Source organism: Callorhinus ursinus, unplaced genomic scaffold, assembly GCF_003265705.2.
Source record: "Callorhinus ursinus isolate GAN/ISIS: 27379988/994484 unplaced genomic scaffold, GSC_fseal_2.0 scaffold2826, whole genome shotgun sequence".
Classification (NCBI taxonomy): Eukaryota; Metazoa; Chordata; class Mammalia; order Carnivora; family Otariidae; genus Callorhinus; species Callorhinus ursinus.
The window spans coordinates 1-6,735 of NW_027399880.1; the positions used below are offsets into that span (position 1 = coordinate 1).

Below are 6,735 nucleotides of genomic sequence, written 5' to 3' on the forward strand. Positions count from 1 at the left end.
GTTTTGTTTTGTTTTGTTTTGTTTTAAAGAAATAGGGGGCGCCTGGGTGGCTCAGCCATTAAGCATCTGCCTTCCGCTCAGGTCATGATCCCAGGGTCCTGGGGTCGAGCCCTGCATCGGACTCCCTGCTCGGCGGGAAGCCTACTTCTCTCTCTACCACTCCCCCTGCTTGTGTTCCCTCTCTCGCTGTCTCTCTCTCCATCAAATAAATAAATAAAATCTTAAAAAAAGAAATAGGTTAGCTGATTCTAAAACCCAAGTGGAAATGCAAACTGCCTAGAACGGCAAAAACAATCTTGAAAAGGAACAAAGCTGGAGGAATGAAACTATTTTATTTCAGGACTGACCATAAAGCTACAGTAGTAAAGAGAGTGTGGTAGAGACAAGTAGGTCGATGAAATGAACTAGAAATTTCAGAAATATACATATATGGTTAACTGTTTATTTATTTATTTTTTTAACCAAGTTCCCAGGTCAATACAACATGGGAGGGAAAGTCTCTTTAACAAATATTGCTGCAACAACTGTATATCCGTACAGAATAAATGAACCTCAACCTCAACTCACTTTACACAAAAATTAATTTGATCATAGTGCTAAATGCAAAACTCACAACCATAAAGTTTGTATATAAGGCCACAAGGCACTATCTCTGTGACCCTCTGGTAAAAAAGATTTTTTGGACAGAACACAGAAAGCAATAATCATAGGGGAAAAAATGGATAAATTAGACTGCATGAAAGTTAAAATTTTCTGGTATCAAAAAAATATTAAGAAAACAAATAGATAAGCCAGAGAATGGGGACATATATCACAGCACATAAGAAGACAAACAACTCATGGGCTCCTGGGTGGCTCAGTCGTTAAGCGTCTGCCTTCAGCTCAGGTCATGATCCCAGGGTCCTGGGATCAAGCCCCGCATGGGCTCCCTGCTCCGCGGGAAGCCTGCTTCTCCCTCTCCCTTTTCCCCGGCTTGTGTTCCCTCTCTTGCTGTGTCTCTGTCAAATAAATAAATAAAATCTTTAAAAAAAAAAAAAGGGAAGATAAACAACTCAATAAGAAAAGTGGCAGAAGATTTGAATAGACACTTCACAAAAGAAGATACAAAAATGAATCAATGAGCACATCAAAATTGTTCAACATCACTAGTCTCAGTTATTACACCTAAGGAAAAAGAAAAAATAGATAATTTGGACTTTGTCAAGATTAAGAACTTTTGTGCTTCGGAGGATATTATCACGTAAAAGAAAAGACAGCCCACGGAATGGGAGAAAATGTTTGCCTATCATACCTGGTAAGGGACTTCTGCGTAGAACATACAAAGAACTCTTGCAACTCCATAATAAAAAGACAAATGACCCAAGTAAAAATTGAATAGACACTTCTCCAATGAAGACTCACAAATGGTCTATAAGCACAGGAACAGATGCTCAATCTCATTATCCTCATCAGGGAAATGCAAGTCAAAGCCATCATGAGATACTTTATACTTAGGGTGTCTTCTTTAAAAAGACAGTACAAGTGTTGGCAAAGATGTGGGGAAACTGGAATCCTCATACACTGCTGGTAAGATTGTGAAATGATACAGCCACTCTTCTTTTTTATGTATTATTTGTTTCAGGGTACAGGTTTGTGATTCATCAGTCTTACACAATACACAGCACTCACCATAGCACATACCGTCCCCAGTGTCCATCACCCAGCCAGCCCATCCCTCCCACCCTCCTCCACTCCAGCAACCCTCAGTTTGTTTCCTGAGATTAAGAGTCTCTTATGGTTTGTCTCCCTCCCTGGTTCCATCTTGGTTCAGTTTCTCTTCTCTTCCCCTATGATCCTCTGCCTTGTTTCTCAAATTCCACATATGAGTGAGATAACACGATAATTGTCTTTCTCTGATTGACTTATTTTGCTTAGCATAATCAATACCCTCTAGTTCCATCCACGTCGTTGCAAATGGCAGGATTGCATTTTTGGTGGCTGCATAATATTCCATTGTATATATCTATACACCACATCCTTAGCCATTCATCTGTCGATGGACATCTGGGCTCTTTCCCTAGTTTGGCTATTCTGGACCATTGCTGCTATAAACGTTAGGGTGCAGGTGCCCCTTCGGCTCACTACATTTGTATCTTTGGGGTAAATAGCCGGTAGTGCAATGGTGGTACAGTCACTCTTGAAAACATTTTGGCAGCTCCTCAAAGGCTAAACCTGGAGTCACTATCTGATCCAGCAGTTCCACTCAGGTATATACCCAAGAGAAATGAAAACATATGTCTCCACAGAAACTTGTACACAAATATTCATCCAGCAGTATTCATAATAAAAAAAGTGGAGACAACACAAATGTCCATCGAATGAGTAATGGATAAATAAGATGTGGTATGTTTTTACAAATGACTCTTATTCAGCAATAATAATAATGATGATGAAGTGCTGGTACAAGCCACAATGTACATGAACCTCAAAAATACAATGCTAAGTGAGAGAAACCTATCACAAAAGACCACACACTTTCTTATCCCATTTACAGGAAATGTCCGGGATGGGGAAATCTATAAAAATGGAGTAGATTAAGGGTGGCCTAAGGCTTGGAGGGAGTTAGGAGGGAGATTGAAGAAGGGGGTTGAAGGCTAAGGAGTACATTACCCTTCCTGGGGTAATGAAAGTGTTCTGAAAGTGATGGTGCTGATGGATGCACCACATTGTGACTATAGTTAAAGCCACCAGTTGTACAACTTACGTGGGTAAACGGGAGGGTATGTAAATTATATCTCAATAAGAGTATGTCTGAAAAAAAGCTACAGTGAGTAACGCTGCATACTCACTGGAATGAGTGAATTTAAAAGACTGAGAACAGTAAATGGTGGTGAGCACGTGAAAGAACTAAAACGCTCATCCATTGCTGGTGGAAGCATGAGATGTCACAACCACTTGGGAAAATAGGTTGGCAACTTTTTTGTAATGTTGAACATTCGTCTATCCTGAGAATCATTAATTCCACTCCTAGGAATTTCCTCAAGTGAAATGAAAACCCACGTCCACAAGAAGACTTGTACAAGAAAATCCATTGCAGCTTCATTCCTTATTGCCCCAAAGGGGAAACATCCCCAAAGCTTGCCCATAGGAAACCAGATAAGCAACTGATGGGCTATTCATCAAGCACAGACACTCCGAATGGAAGAGAATGGACAGCAGAGACATGCAACAACATGGATGAGTCTCAAAAACATGCACAGCAAAGAAGCTAGCCGCTGAAAGGGCATAATGGCTCGTTCCCTTTGTATGAAATCTGGTGGCAGGAAAAACTAATCTCCAGGGAGAGAAGTCAGAATGTGGTTGCTCAGGATAAGGGGCCTTGATCTGGAAATGGGCCAGAGGGAAGACTTTGGTCATAGACACATTCCATATCCTGCTTTGGGTGGCAGTTATCTGAATAGATACAATTGTTCAAGATCATCAAACTGAACGCCTATGAGGTGCACGTTTCAGTGTATGGTGAATTTACCTCAACCCGGCTAGGAAGGGTTGGGAACCAGAGTATGTAGCCAGGAAAGGGAGTCCTAGAAGTTGCTTGCTTCATCCATTCATTCAAAATACAATACATATCTATCGAGCCCCTACTAAACAGGCAGGCACTGTTCTGGAAGCTGGTATCCCTGGTGAGTTAGCTCCATGTTCTTGCCCTCATGGAGCCTACATTCCAGTGGGAGAGATAATTAACAAAATAAACACAGAAGCTCAGGTGCAGGGGGGAAAAGGATAAGGGGATTTCAAGTAATAGTTCTACTAAAAGCAGGAACTTTGCAGATTCTGGGCATCACCTTTGCTCAACAGGAACCCAAAGGTCCCTCCCCCCCTCCCTCCCTCCCTCCCTCCCCCCCTCCCTCCCTCCCTCCGTTCCTTCCTTCCTTCCTTCCTTCCTTCTTTCCTTCCTTCCTTCCTCCCTTCCTTCCTTCCTTCCTCCCTTCCCCCCTCCCTCCCTTCCTTCCTGTTGCTCTCCTCTTGCCCTATAAGCCTGGTGCTTCAGTGTGTGGGTCTTATAAGTTTCCTAGCTGAGTTGCTGCTAGCCTATGACTTTTCTGGCTCCCCTCTGAGGAACAAATATTGTAATCAAGACTTGCCCTCACGGATGTGCTCAGAGCCTGGCCCAGAACGGGCAGAACCTCCTGGCCCAGAACGGGCAGAACCTCCATCAGGTGATGTTGATTTGTAGATTGCACACAGTTGCAGGGGACAGCTTGAGGGCAGAGCTCACCAGAGCAGCCCGCGTCTCTCCACCTGACCTCCCAAACTTCCTGGCCTCTATCAGGGATAGCGATCTTTCTGAGGAATCCTGTGCCCTAACTCTGACTTGCTTTGGCTTCCCATCAGAGTCCTGGCAGCTGAACGACACCCACCAATTGCACTGCTACATCTACTTGATCTTTGTCTTGTAGGGACGCCTGATGGAAGGGTGGGCAGTCAGAGGACTCTTCTGAGAGGGCACTGCTGAGAGGGCAAAGATGATTGTCCTGTCAAAATTCCTCTCCCTGACAAAGGAAGGACGTGACCCCAGGCAGGTCACTGTCAGAGGAGATGAGAGAGACTGCTCTGTCTCCTGAATGGGTGGGCACTTCTCAGTGGCATCGCCTCCCTTTCATGACCTCATGGCCCCAAGCGTGGCTTTGGGCTTCACGGTGGAAGTGGCCCAGTGAGGCGGGGGGGAGACTTCCCTGGGAAGCCATGATCTCCCTTGAAGGGGAGCCTTCCAGGCCTGGGGAGGGGGGGTGCCCCCTCCCAGAGCTTCCCTGGGCTTTGAAGAAGCAGCCTTGCTGCTTCTCCCCGTCTCACCTCCATGGCTGTGAGTCACTCTTTGCTGCAAAATCAGCTGCCAGGTCTGTCAAGGCAGTCCCTCTGGTGACTCTGACATGGCCTAGCCAAGGGTTCTGAAATGTCTGGGTACACACTGTGTGCTGGTCCCTGCTTCCTGGACTCACGTGGAAGACCCCAAGTCTTGGGCATCATGGTACCGATGCTGCGTGGCATTGTGGCCATCAAAACCACACCCTTTGTAGGTTTCAGTTTCTTTCCCTAGGCCACTGTTAGGCAAGGGGGTGACACTGTAGTCATAAGCTGCCCCTTGGGAGGAGGGAAACTAGGAAGATTCCAGGGCCTGTTTCTTTCTTCCAACTCTGCTCCCACGTTTGTTCTTTCAATGCTTTGTCACTCAGTTTCTCTTCTGTGAAATGGGGGCAGGCCGACTTGGATCATCATGTGCTTCCCTCCCCAGGGTCAATCTCCCAGGTGTTTGGGGACAGGATTAGGGCCCCTGTGAATGGCTTTCTGCACATGAATGACCTTCATCCCAGGACATCTTGTGATTCTTATTAATGCTGCTTCATGACATGGACGGGCCCCAGCCTTGGGGACAGTTTGGCCTCCCTGTTCTCTTCTTGACCCATTCAGGGAGAGGGAGCTCGGGGACACATCCATGGATGTATGGCGCATTAGGTTGCAGAAAGGAAGAGCAAGATGGAGCTGCAGCTCAGTGATGGGGTCCGGTCCTTGTGGAAAGCCTACCTTGTGGGTCTGTGAGCGTCCCCAGCCAGATGTCAAATGGGGGTGGGGGGCTGAGCGGAGGAATGCTCACAGATCTTCATGCAACTTGGACAGCCCACTTGACGTTCCCTTCCTTTTGCCCTTCCGGGCTCCCTGCAAAGAGAGGCCAGCAACATCCATAAGGCTCTGAGCCTGGGGAGGGAAGGCCCCAGGATCACTGGCTGGGAGCCCCAGAGGCATTCAGGCAACTCACCCCTGGCCCCTGGCCCAGCGCCCTCTAGCTCTGTCCTTCCTACCTTCTCTTTCCTCACACTCTGACACTTTAAAACACAGATCTAAGTCAACTCTGGGTGTATATAAGTAAAGGTGATACATTCCCTTGACCTAAGTCCCTACCCCATGAGTCAGAGAGACCAGGCCCATCTCCTCCCCCATGACCTATAGGTGTTGGACACGAGCCTTCTCCCAGCTGCTTCGGCTCAGCCCTTCTAGGTCCTGAGATTAAAGTGTCAGCTTGCTCAAATAAACAAGCACACCGAGACCGGTTGTGATCCGACCAGCCCCCTGTATTTGTCCATCCACACTGCCCATGGCATCGTGGCAGCAGGGCAAGAGGCTAGCACTGTACACAATGTCCCTGCAACTCTGACCTCAGGCTTTCCCATGCGATACAGTCAATGTGGAGAAGGGAGGGAAGCCAGCTCCTGCATCTGGCCCGGCGTTTGCCCCAGACAGTTCTCTGTGTGGAGAGATGGGGGAAGGACCCTCTTGGGCTTTGGAATCTTCCCTGTCCCTTGGCCCAAGCTGAGTCACAGGCAGCAGACAACCCAGAGAGCTAGGGTGAGTGGACTCCCCTCTTCCTTCCCAGAGGAGAGGGGCCCAGGCTGGTCTGCCCTTCTCGACCCTGTCCTGGCACCACTGGCTTCTGGAGGTGCTTGACTGAAGTAAGAGATGGGGCCCCCACACCTCCATGACTATGTTGGTTCTTACCTTCATTGAACGTTTATGGAACATCACATGGTCGTAGGCATGGTGCTAAGTGCTGAGGTCATAAGGAGCTCCTGACCTTGGGCAATCACCATAGAGGAGGAGATCCTTATGACTGGATGATGGAGCTTAGCACACAGTGAGAAGAGGTCCACAGCAGACCAGGTTGGGAGAAGCAGGGAAGACTTTCTGGAGGAGATGGTGGTG

The 6,735-nt window shown here is 47.3% G+C and overlaps 1 long non-coding RNA gene across 2 annotated transcripts; it reads right to left on the reverse strand.

Annotated features, from left to right (window-relative positions):
- Positions 1-438: 438 nt before the first annotated feature.
- On the reverse strand, positions 439-6,713 carry LOC112818980 (uncharacterized). 2 transcript variants are annotated; one of them, XR_012377503.1, is made up of 3 exons: positions 6,532-6,713; positions 5,563-5,694; positions 439-998 (listed from the first exon to the last, which is right to left on the reverse strand). It is a non-coding gene; the product is annotated as an uncharacterized lncRNA (long non-coding RNA). The 2 variants fall into 2 exon arrangements; XR_003206725.2 differs by having other exon boundaries at positions 439-1,020.
- Positions 6,714-6,735: the final 22 nt, after the last annotated feature.